At 36.0% G+C, this 12,440-nt stretch overlaps 1 protein-coding gene across 6 annotated transcripts in view; it reads right to left on the bottom strand.

The window, feature by feature from the left end:
* Positions 1-12,440, bottom strand: part of Sema3a (semaphorin 3A) — a 454,628-nt gene that overhangs the window by 272,958 nt on the left and 169,230 nt on the right. For all 6 annotated transcript variants that reach the window (XM_040728504.1, XM_040728502.1, XM_040728503.1 and 3 more), the window contains one exon: positions 12,354-12,431. The gene's annotated coding sequence lies outside the window, so the exon portion shown is untranslated. The remainder of the gene's footprint in view (positions 1-12,353; positions 12,432-12,440) is intronic.

Genomic DNA, 12,440 nt, shown 5'->3' with positions numbered 1-12,440 from the left:
ATATTTGCATTTCTGATAAAAAACTCATGTCTGAAACAGCATCAGGAGTGATTGTGCAAGTAGACGGGAGAGTGCAAAAAGTGTGTATGTATATTACAGAGTAATAAAAACTATTACAGATGCATTATCTTTTTACTTTTTAACATTTTTCATGTATCTCCAAAATAGTTTATATTTTCAAAGAAAATCAGCCTCTAGTCATCTATTGGTAAAAATTAACAGCATTTTCCAACTAATTCTATCATATCTGCCCCAGGTTTGTAAAGTCAACCATAGCTTTCATATTTTGCATCACAGCAGTCAGGCCATTATTGGAAATATATGTACATGCGGATTAACTACTTATGGAAGTGTTCTTTTCAGAAAATATACATCATAAACCCATCTGCAGTAAAATGAGTAACTCTGACAAATACTTTAAATTAATATATCATATGGAATAATTTAGATTCAAATCACATTGGGCAACTCTTCGTCAATGATGGACACTTGTTATAGCTTGAGAAGAAACTTTAATCTTGTCCTTAATGACATATTTTAATAAAATGACACCTTTCTGTTTTTGTATATATTCCTTGACAATTTCTTAAGAATTAATGGTCATATGAATCCCTTATATCCAGAGTGCACTTCATAGAAGCACAAAAGACATCAATTCTCTTCATCACAATTTCCACCAGTTTGATCAAGAAATACCTTATTATCAAAATGTTAGAGCATGGAGTTGCATGGATGCCTCAGTGGTTAAAATCATTGTTTCCCTCTCAGCGGACCTGAGCTCACATAGTACATCACAATGATAGATAGCTCCACTTTCAGGGAATCTGTGCCCTTTTCTGACTTTCCAAGGCATTGGGATGCAAGTGGTGCATTCAGGCAAAACACTCATACCCAATAAAAATGAGATAAATAGATTTTAAAGTATATCCAATTTGCATATTATACAAGCTCTCTGCTTGTGCACCTTGATGTGCAGTTATTCCCTATCTCTATGTATTGGTCAATGTTACATTATCTCATTTAACGGAATTTATAACTAAGTAGATTAAATCCCAGTATACTGATGGTCATTAGGAAAGCAAAGTGACGACCTGGGATTGGGCACTCTGTCTTCAACCTTATCATGTTTTATTGAAACTATTAGAGCTCAGTGTCCACAACGGTACTCTTTTAGTTATAGAGTAATTGCTTTTATTCCAATAATTAACTATAATATGTGGGAAAATTTTACATATTCAGAAAATGAACACTGAAGAGAACACATCATCAACAAATCTGCCTCTTCTCTGTCCACTGAAACTGCCCGAGAAGGAATAAGTATAGTTAGTTGTTGGCGTCCCACATAAAGATGTTCAAAAACTATCTCTGCATTAATTATTAGTTTATTAGCTTCTTATTTTTAAAACTCCATTACACCTCCCCTGACACCTTTGTTAAAAATAGGTGAACTTGAAGTTTAAAATGATGATGGGAGCACGTGGAGAAATTTTCTTTCCTCTGTTCTCCATGGTCTTGTCTGTCGACTGTGGATTTTAATGTGATGATTTTCCTAGCTTCTTTACATTTCTACTGTGATCATTCCATTCAAACGTGGCAATCAATAGTTGAATGGAATTTCAACTAACACATCTCAGATGTATGTGCTATTTGCCTGTGGGATATGGAAGGTTGTAATTCAGAAGGAACCTCCATCTACCATCAAAGTCTAGACTAGCAATCAGTCTAGAATACTACTGAAACTCAGTGGTCTCTTGATTCAAAATACAAATTCATAAAAATGCTGACAGTGTCATTATCTGTTGGACTAGTGGCATAAAATTCATTACTTTTGTGGACTGACACTGTGTTGTTAACCATGAAGTAAAGGTAAAGACTGACTTCCTTCTAAGAATGTAAATGTCATATTTTGTCTTCTGCCTGAGGCAAACATTTTTCAAAAGAATACATTTTCAAGTTTGGAAAATATTGGAAATGAATACCACATGCTTCCAGTAAGGGAAATGATGTTTCTTTCTAAGGCTCAAAATTCTCATTTCTAAATATAGGTTTTCTTGAATATGTGATTTAAGACAAATCACTTTGCGTTTCTTCTTTCTCCTCTATACTTAAATGGATTGTGAATAATTTTATCTAAGTAATATTTTAACCCTAATTTACAATTATTTGGTAAAGAAAAACTAATATAAAACAAACATAGCAATTATATACTTGGAAAGTCTTTTATCTCCCTCTCTCTCTAGTATATCACATAGTCTATGTTATATATTAAAATATAATTGTTTTTTCTCATGATTATGAGGGAAAATCAATCAACATGATAAGACAATGATAATAGATATTATCATGCATCCTTGGGTTTGATAACAAAGTCAGAGGATACTTGTCAAAGCCATTTTAGAGACAATTATTCTCACATATTATTGGAAACAATAAGAAATTATGCAAATAAGCACACAGATGATATTGTTTCTACACCCAAATGATATGATGAAGAATAAAATAACTAACATGTTAACTAATTAATAGAATTTCAGTTCCCAAATGACATAGAATTTGCAAAAGTCATGCATTGGACAGCATTGTACATGTGTTGAGCATTACAAAACATTGATATTTTTCTAGAAGACATACTTAGATGAAGCCCAGAGCTTGATATACAGTTTGGTGGTTTGGGGAGTGGCGTTCATATTGATTAATAAGGTAGTCCATTTGAAATAACCACATGTTGGTACCACACTTCCATCTAACTGCTATTCTTTTAAATTTCAACTTCAATTAATATATTCTTCAGATCCTTAAGAAATTAAATGACAGTAATGGAAAGGGTTGAAAGAATACTTAATTTTCATGCTATCTAGTGCACACATGTAAATGCTTGACCATATAGGTATCGTGGTTTCTTCCCTACTGATTATGGGGCAGAGTGCTTGGCCTCCAGTAGTTAGTAATGCATGAGGAATTACTTGTGTTCAACAAGGCAAGTTAGGGTAATAATTAAATTATAAAACTATAGTCAGCATTGCTCATGTGAGTCATAATGTCTTGATGTATTGTGATTCTATGATTGTGAATATCTTTGTTTTAGTCATCTTTCTATTTTGCACATGCTTCTTTGTGACAGTTTCACTTTCAATATTCAATAAGAATTTGAAATTGTAGCCGGGCGGTGGTGGCACACGCCTTTAATCACAGTACTCGGGAGGCAGAGGCAGGCGGATCTCTGTGAGTTCGAGGCCGGGCTGGACCGATAGCCTCCAAAACAATACAGAGAAACTCTGTCTCGTAAAAACAAAAAAAAAAAAAAAGAATTTGAGATTGTGAGGATCTTTATATTATAAGATGGTAAGGGACCATTATTTTAAATTCTACTAGTATTATTGTTTTCCATGGTAATACTGAAATTTAAAGTAATTTCAAAAGGCATCACCTTCATAGTCCTGCTCACTAAGGCAAGTTTCTAAATATAATCCTAAAGTCTCTTTGTGAGATATCTAATTATGTTTGATAAAATATAATTGAACTGCAGAATGTTTAGAGATTCTGTCTCTTGGTGAAAAATAATTCTATAGTTTGGTCTGCAATTTTTAGCCTGCAAATTTGAAACAAAAACAGCAGAAAGAACTTGATTGAAGTTCATGGGAACTGGCATCTTCATATTTGAAATGAAGTAGAATAAGGGTTGAGTCTTAAATAGTGAAGTTTTGGATCACAACTTTTAAAGTATAGATTAAATGGTCATATTCAAAACATGGATTTATGCACAACATTCTACAAATTCAGCTACTACTAATACACTGCTTCCTTATACTTATTTCTTCATTGTTACACTCATTTCTGGTTAAATTCTGTAAAGTAATTATTGAATAAGAAAGGACTGGGGCTGTTTCCATAGCAACTGCCTCAGACCTCAGGCAATTCCCCAGTGAATCTGGGTAGTTCTTGTAGACATAAATTGTTTCAAAGGCCAGTTGTGGCCCAACAGGGATATAGTTTTGATGAAACCCAGATGAACTGCAACTGTATTTTAGTTCATACTCCCACTTAAACTATAGTCAATTACCTGCGGTAATAGAACAGAAATAACACGAGTAATGAAATCTGCAGATCATCCCAAAGCATCATTTCAGACAGCAACTTCCAAACCCCCCTCTACTTACTTCTTACTAAAACAACTTAGCCTGAAATAAAATGGACAGATGCAGTTTCCCATCTCTTACTGTGGTATAGGTGCCAATAATTATATAAAATGATACTTAAAATTTGGTCACAAAAGGGAAAAGATATATTACTCATTGTCACATTAGACATCTGTTTCAGAGAAGTAAATGGGGGAGTTTCCATCCTCATCAGACCTATGGATACACATTTTTGTCATTTATAATAATACTGAAGAGATATAGGACTAAGCAAAATATACTTGATTATTTATTAAGAATATCATGCAAATTCCAATTAAACCAGAAAAGTTTCCCCTTCCTCCCTTAACCCCAAAGGAAATGATAGCAAAGTATAAAAACAAAGAGAAATCTATTCAACTCGTAAGTCCAAGAGAATGATAAAAAGCAATCACTAAAATAGAACATTGCCAGAACTTGGAGAATGAAAAATTACCATGAAAGCAATGTATGTAGAGAAGGGGAGTTGGCAAATTTAAGATAAGCAAGACAATTATAACTAATGACATGGAAAGTCGATTAGCACTGAATGTAAATCCTACTGGAAGACATAGGGATTGCTATGAAAATACCAGCATTCTTATATTGCTCTGAAAATAACAACAGTTATCAAATGTTGTATCTGTATAAGCTATGAGAGAAACATAAAAGTACTAGATAAAGCATTCTATATGCATCATTAGGAGTCTACAGTGAAAGTTTTAAATGTAATAACCTATAGCATAATCTCTAATCCATTCTAGCCTCAATCTCATCTCCAGACTTAAAGGCAGGTACAAATCTGCTCTGACATCTCACTCACTAACAACAGTGTCTAGCAGCAAATTACTTGCCACAGGGAAAGCTGGTAAGAAAAATAATAATGGCAAACAACAACACATGAAATAAATCACTAAAAAACTTTGAAGAGACAAAGACAATGAGGAAAATACAGAACATGATAAAGGATGATGGACATTCTCTAGAAATAAAATATAAAAGAGAAATCTGGCATGAGGGAAATTTCTGTGATCTACAAACATGACCCCAACTAATAATCTAAGCAATAGTGGAGAAGCTACTTTATAAACCCTTCCCCGATAATGAGATTGATAATAACCTTAAGCAATAGATAATCTCACTTTACCAACAGCCAAAAGAAAAAAAGGGGTGGAAATCCACACAGAATACTACCACCACCACCAAATACAAAGCAAGAATGAACTATCAACGGTCATTATTTATCCCTCAATATTAATGACTTTAACTTGATTGTAAAAAGACACAGGCTAACAGTTTTGATATGAAAACAGAATCCATCCTTCTGCTGTGTATAAGAAATACACCTCAACTTCAAAGACAGACAGTACCTCAGAGTTAAGGGTTGGGAAAATACTTTCTAATCAAATGGTCCCAAAAACAAGAGGCGGTAGAAATCCTAATAAATAACAAATTAGACTTTAAACTAAAATCCATTAAAACAGATAAAGGACGTCATTTAATATTCATCACAGGAAAAATCCATCATGATGAAGTTTCAGATCTGAACATCTATGCCCCAATACAAAGGCATCCACATTCATGAAAGAAACATTAATAAAACTCAAATCACACATAAAACCTCACTTTAACACCCCACTCTCACCACTAGACAGGACCACCAGATAGAAACTTAAAAAAGAAAGAAAGGAGCTAACAGATGTTTTTGCCCAATTGGGATTAACAGACATCTATAGAACATTCCATCCAAACATAAAAGAATATATCTTCTTCTCAGCACCACATAGAACCTTCTCTAAAATCGACCACATACTTGACAACATAGCAAACCTCAACAGATATGAAAATTTGGAATAACTACCTATATCTTATCAGACCACCCTTTAAAGTTAGAATTCAACAACAACGCAAATTACAGAAAACCTACAAACTCATGTAAATTGAACAATGACAATGGCACCATTACTCGGTCAAGGAAGAAAAAATAAAACAAATTAAAGATTTCCTAGAATTCAATGAAAATGAAGACACAACATACCCAAACTTATGGTACACTTTGGAAGCAGTACTAAGAAGAAAGTTCATAGCACTAAGTGCTCACATGAAGAAACTGGAGAATAGTCACACAAGAGAATTAATAGCCCAACTGAAATCTCTAGAACAAAAAGAAGCAAACTCACTCCAGGGGAGTATATGCCAGGAAACAATCAAATTGAGGACTAAATCAATAAAGTTGAAACTAAGAAAATAATACAAAGAGTAATGAAGAGATGGTTTTTCTAGAAAATCAAGAATATAGACAAATTTTTATTCAAACTTACCAAAAGGCAGAGAGTAAACACTCTAATTAACAAAATAACAAATGAAAAGGGGGGACATTACAAAGGACACTGAGGAAATCCAGAGAATCATCAGGTCATAATTTGAAAATCTGTTCTCAACAAAATTCAAAAATTTGAAGGGAATGGGCAATTTTCTGGAAAGATATCACTAACCCAAATTAAATCAAGAACAGATAAGCAATTTAAATACACCTAAAACCACTAATGAGATAGAAGCAGTCATCAAAATTCTCCCAACCAAAAAAAAGCCCAGGGCCAGATGATTTCAGTGCAGAATTCTACCAGAAATTCAAAGAACAGATAATACCAATTCTCCTCAAAGTATTCCACAAAATAGAAGCATAGGGGACATTGCCAAACTCTTTTTACATAGCTTCAATTATCTTGATACCAAAGTCACACAAAGACACAACTAAGAAAGAGAACTACAGACCAGTATCCCTCATGAACATTGATGCAAAAATATTCAATAAAATACTGACAAATTAAATCCAAGAACACATCAGAAAAATCATCCACCATGATCAAGTAGGCTTGAACCCATGGAAGCAGAGATGGTTCAACATATGAAAATCCATCAATGTAATCAACCATTAAAATAAACTGAAAAAGAATAAACTTTCACTTTTGCAGATGATATGATAGTTTACATAAGTGACCAAAAAACTCTACCAGGGAACTCCTACAGCTGATAAATACCTTCCCCAAAGTGGTAGGATACAAGATTAACTAAAAAAATCAGTAGTCCTACTATATACAGACAATAAATCTGCTGAGAAGAAATCAGAGAAACATCACCATTACAATTGCCACAAAAATCTTAAAAATTACCTCGAGGTAAGTCTAACCAAACAAGTGAAAGACTTGTATAACAAGAAATTTGAGTCTTTAAAGAATGAAATTAAAGAAGATACCAGAAAATGAAAAGATATCTCGTGTTCTTAGATTGGTAGAATGACAATGTTGCCAACAAAGAAAATATACAGATTCAATGCAATCCCCATCAAAACCCCAGCACAATTCTTCACAGATGTTGAAAGAACAATTCCCAACTTTTTATGGATAAACAAAAGACACTGGATAGACAAAACAACCATTTATAATAAAGGAACTTCCAGAGGCATTACTATCCCTGACTTCAACCTCTATTATAGAGATATACTCTTGAAAGCAGCTTGGTTTTGGCACAATAATAGACAGGTAGACCAATGGAATCTAATCGGAAATCCTGATATGGACCCACAGACCTAAGGCCACCTGATTTTTCACAAAGGAGCTAAAACAATGGAAAAAAGAAAGCATCTTCAACAAATGGTGCTGGCATAAATGGATGCTGACATGTAGAAGACTGCAAATAGAACCATATCTATTGCCATACACAAAACTCAAGTCCAAGTGGATCAAAGACCTCAACATAAATGCAGCCACAATGAACGTCTTAGATGAGAAATTGGGAGGTACGCTCGAACAAATTTGTACAGGAGAATGCTTCCTCAACATAACACCTGTAGCACTGTCACTGCGATCAACAATTAATAAATGGTACCTCCTGAAACTTAGAAGCTTCATTATGTCAAAGGATGCAGTCAACAAGACAAAAGGTAGCCCACAGAATGGGAAAAGATATTCACCAACCCCATATCTGACAGAGGGTTTATTTCCAAAATGCACAAAGAATGCAAAAAGCTAGTCAAAACTCAAAAACACTGCAGACATCTTGTGCTGGAGAGGATGTGGAGAGAGGGGAACACTCCTCTACTGCTGGTAGGAGTGCCAAGTCGTACACCCACTTTGGAAATCAGTATGGAGATTCCTCAGGAAAATGGGAATCAATCTACCACAAGACCCAGCAATTCCACTCTTAGGCATATATCCAAATGAGGCAAATTCATACAACAAGGACATCTGCTCCACTACGTTCATAGCAACATTATTTGTAATAGCCAGAACCTGGAAGCAACCTAGATGCCCCTCAACTGAAGAGTGGATAGAGAAAATGCGGTACATTTACAAAATGGAGTATTACTCAGCAGAAAAAAACAATGGAATCTTGAAATTCGCAGGTAAATGGATAGCACTGGATGAAACCATCCTGAGTGAGGTAACCTAGTCACAAAAAGACAAACATGGCATGTACTCACTAATATATGGATTTTAGATATGGATCAGGATAGTGCCAGTCTGCACTTCCACTGGCAGAGAGTCTGGGAAACAGGAAAGAACCTAAGAGAGATATACATGGTACCCCAGAGAAGAGGAATGAGGCAAGATCTTCTGAACAAACTGGGAACATGCCGAGGGGTGGGGGGGGAGTGGGAACTGGAAAGAAGAGAGGGGAGAAGAGGAAGACAGAGTAGGTCACGGGGAACAGGAAGGTTGAATGGGGGGTAGACTAGGAGGAGAACAGGATGAGAAATATAATAAAAGAGTAAGTCATCAGTTAGAAGACAGATCTGGCACCAGTGAGACCTCTAGTGATTTAAATGGATGACACCAACTGGCAAGCTAAGCAATAGTGGAGTGACCACCTTAAATGCCCATCCTGATAATGAACTTGATGTCTACATTATATGCCATCCTAGAACCTTCATCCAGGGACTGATGGAAGCAGAGGCAAACACCCACAGTTTAACACTGAACTGACCCATAGCAGCATTATTTGTAATAGCCAGAACCTGGAAACAACCTAGATGCCCCTCAACTGAAGAATGAATGGAGAAAATGTGGTACATTTACACAATGGAGTATCACTTATTGGAAATAAAACAATAAAATCTGGGAAATTTGCAGGCAAATTGATGAAACTAGAAGAAATCATCCTGAGTGAGGTAACCCAGACACAAAAATACAACATGGTATGGACTCACTCATATAAGGATTTTAGACATAGAGCAAAAGATTACCAGCCTACAATCAATACTGTCAGAGAAGTTAGGAAACAAGGAAGACCCTAAGAAAGACAAACATGGTACCCCAGAGAAGGGGAAAGGGACAAATCCTCCTGAATTAATTGGGAGCATGGGGGGAGGGGAGAGGGATTTAGGGTGAAGGGAAGGGAAGAAGAGGAGGGTAGAGGAGGACATGAGGGAGCAGGAAGAACAAGTCAGGGGAAGAATAGATTAGAGCAAGAGAAGAGTTAAATACTGAACTGAACCCATGGAACCCAGTGACTGAGAGAGGAGCAATGAGCAAATTGGCAAAAATGGGCAGACAAAACCAGCAGAGACAGATGATCTGAACAAGGAGGAGCTCTTGGACCCCATACCAACAGCTGAGAGGCCATCATGGGACCTCACACCCTGAGTGTGAGAGTCAGTAAGGAGGCCTGGGCCCTGGGCAGTAGATCAGTGTTTATCCCTGGCATACAAATGGACTTCATGTGTCCATAACACAAAGAGGGATGCTCTCTCAGCCTGGATTCTTAGGGGAGTGCCTGGCCCCTGCCCTGAGTGAAATGACAGACTCTAGATATCCCCTATGTGGAAGGAAGTGGGGATAGGGTGGGAGGCTGGGGGGATGGTAGGGGAGTGGGGGAGAAGGGGAGGGAGAGGGAACTGGGATATACATGTAAAGCAAGCTATTTAAAATTAAAGTAATAATGAAAAAAAGAGATACCATAATAGAGGGAACCATTATAGTTTTAAAGAGAAATCTGGCACAAGGAAATGTCCAGCAGTCTACAAGGATGACCCTAACTAACAATCTAAGCTATAGTGGGGAGGCTACCTTAAATGCCATTCCCCTATAATGAGATTGATGACTAGATTATGTGCCATCCTAGAGCCTTCATCCAGTAACTGATTGAAGCAGAAGCAGATACCCATAGCTAAACACTGAGCTGCACTCCTGTAATCTGGTTGCAGAGAGGGAAGAACGATGAGCAAAGGGATCATGACTAGGCTGTAGAAACCACATAAATAGCTGACCTGAATAAGGGTGAGGTCATGGACCCCAGACTGATAGCTGGGATACCAGCATAGGACTTATCCAGACCCCCTGAAAGTGTATGTCATTTTGGAGGTCTGGGAAATCTATCATGCCTTTGGTAATGGATCAGTATTTATCCCTAGTACTTGTATGGACTTTGGAGCCCATTCCACATAGAGGGTTACCCTTTCAGCCTAGACTCACGAGGGGGGGGTTATGGCTTGTTCCAAATGATATGACAGACTTTGAAGATCCCCCATGGAAGGCCTCACCCTCCCTGGATAGCAGAAAGGGGATGGGATGGGGGGGTCAATGTGGGGCAGGGGAGGAAAGGAGTGAGTGTGAACTGGGATTGGCATGTAAAAAAGCTTGTTTCTAATTTAAATTGAAAAAAATTCTGACAAAAGAATATAAGCCATAGTGGACAGGCTACCTTCAATGTTCTGCCCCTATAATGAGACTGATGACTACCACCATTGCTGTCATAGAGCCTTCATCTAGTAGTTAATGGAAACAGAAGCAGAGATTCACAGCAAATGCATCTTGTGTACATTCCTATATAACTTTGTTTCTGTTGAACATATTATAATAAGATAATCAGGAACTGATAATTTGGTTAAAAAATTAAATATTTAATCTTGGCTGAATTGCACTTCTGTACAAACAGTATCACTGGAATTAGAATGGGAAGAATGAGCTGAAAATGAGATAAGTCTAACAATGAGATGATTCTAACAATGTTATATACACTCATACAAATGTGTGCAGTCTTTACTATTCTTCCCGTACTAGATATTATATTATTATTAAGAAAATTGCAAAATCCATACAATGTAATACAAAGCTTCCATTTTAAAACACATCTTGAATCAATGAATCTGGACCCTTATATGGTAAACGTGTTGCTGATGTAAGAGGCTTTTGCTCATAGCCATTTTAATATTGGCTTCACGAACAGTCTTACATCCGTCATATTAGTGTAAAATATACAGGGAAATTTTACTTGTTCACATTATTAAACACAATAATAAAATTCAGAGAAATCTAATAAAATTGGAAAATGTTCTAAATATCAAAATAAAATTTATGAATCAATTTTACTCAATGATCCTTAGAGAAACATACATAAAAACATATATAAAAAGAAGCATATATAAAGTTGTGTTTTGACTTCTCCTTTCCAGTTCCACACACAATTACTCACACATATCTGCACACATTTTTAACCCCTTTGTTCATTCTCTCCATTCTTTAAATAACAACATGCACAGTGAGGCATAACTACACGTTTATTACTGCTACACTGTCTCCCTACTTTATAAAAATAACATGAATCTTGGAAAGACACTGAAATGATCTAAAATAACTACTGTGTCCATATTCAGGACTCCTAACTGTGGTTTGCTTTAAGGGTGATAGTTTAGTTTCACATCTTTGGTGAAAATGAAGATACCAGTTAGTAGAAACTGACTAGCTCCCTTGAGTTTGGTCCTGTGGTCAACTGATAGTAACCATATGTGCCCCAGGAAATGCAGAATGGTCAGGTTAGCCAAAGGGTTCTTTGGAATGACAATCTACCTACATACCAGCTACCTCTGTTCTAAAACCCCTGGGAAAAGTGGCCAACCTAGGGAAATTACTAAGCATGAGGATTTATTAATTCTTTTATTAAAAAATAGTAGCAATCTACTTTCTCGTCTTTAAAACTGAAATGTAGCCTTCCTGTTGAGCATTTTCTTTAAATATTGGAACTGTCTCAAATGTCCAAATCATTCCATAGAAGTGTATCTTGTGACAAATGAAGTGTTCTTAACTTATAAAATTTATCTTCTAAATTACCTGCAAAGATATGTATTAGTATATCTACATTTAATGAGAATTTTAATCCCAAAATATGTATTTAATATGTATATATATTTAAAAATCTTACCTCCTTCAAGGTCTTACTGCCTGAGACACATTTCTTCAGTCCAATTTGTTATTTTAAAGACATGAACATTTTAATTCCCTACAAAAA

This window comes from Mesocricetus auratus, unplaced genomic scaffold, assembly GCF_017639785.1.
Source record: "Mesocricetus auratus isolate SY011 unplaced genomic scaffold, BCM_Maur_2.0 Super-Scaffold_100019, whole genome shotgun sequence".
NCBI classification, from domain to species: Eukaryota; Metazoa; Chordata; class Mammalia; order Rodentia; family Cricetidae; genus Mesocricetus; species Mesocricetus auratus.
The sequence above is the reverse complement of the archived record's forward strand: the minus strand, read 5'-3'. Positions and strand labels throughout refer to the sequence as shown.